The following is a 499-nucleotide window of genomic DNA, read 5'->3' on the forward strand; positions in this document are numbered from 1 at the left end:
GCCCTTTTCATCAGAAGATCTCAAAGTGCTACAGGTTAGAAACAAAAAAGATAACAATAATTAAACACTTTTCACATGTAATCTGGGCTGATTGTAGTTACGAAAGTTTTGTAATCTGATTACATAATCGACCCTGAGTATACAGTTTATAGTTTAATAAATAGAGCCAAATATTGAGCTGGGACTGGTGTCATTTATATTTTATATTATATGTCTGGGTTAGTTACTCTCAAAATGTCATTACTAATAAAAAATAACATGTTTCATCTTCTTTCAGCAGGAGGCAGCAGAGTCCAACAAAACTAATATAATTATCACTGCTCACACACACACACACACACATACACATACGCTTGCCTGAGGTGTGAGAGTCATGATAATGGTGTGTCTTGCAAACCCAGTCATCACATGTCACTTCTGACAGTCATTGCTCGCCTCCTCTGCTCGCACACATGCACCCACCGTCACAAATATGTGATTGTTGTCACAAAGGTATGAA

The sequence above is a fragment of the Morone saxatilis genome, unplaced genomic scaffold, assembly GCF_004916995.1.
Source record: "Morone saxatilis isolate NCDOM2014 unplaced genomic scaffold, NCSU_SB_2.0 Contig12, whole genome shotgun sequence".
NCBI classification, from domain to species: Eukaryota; Metazoa; Chordata; class Actinopteri; family Moronidae; genus Morone; species Morone saxatilis.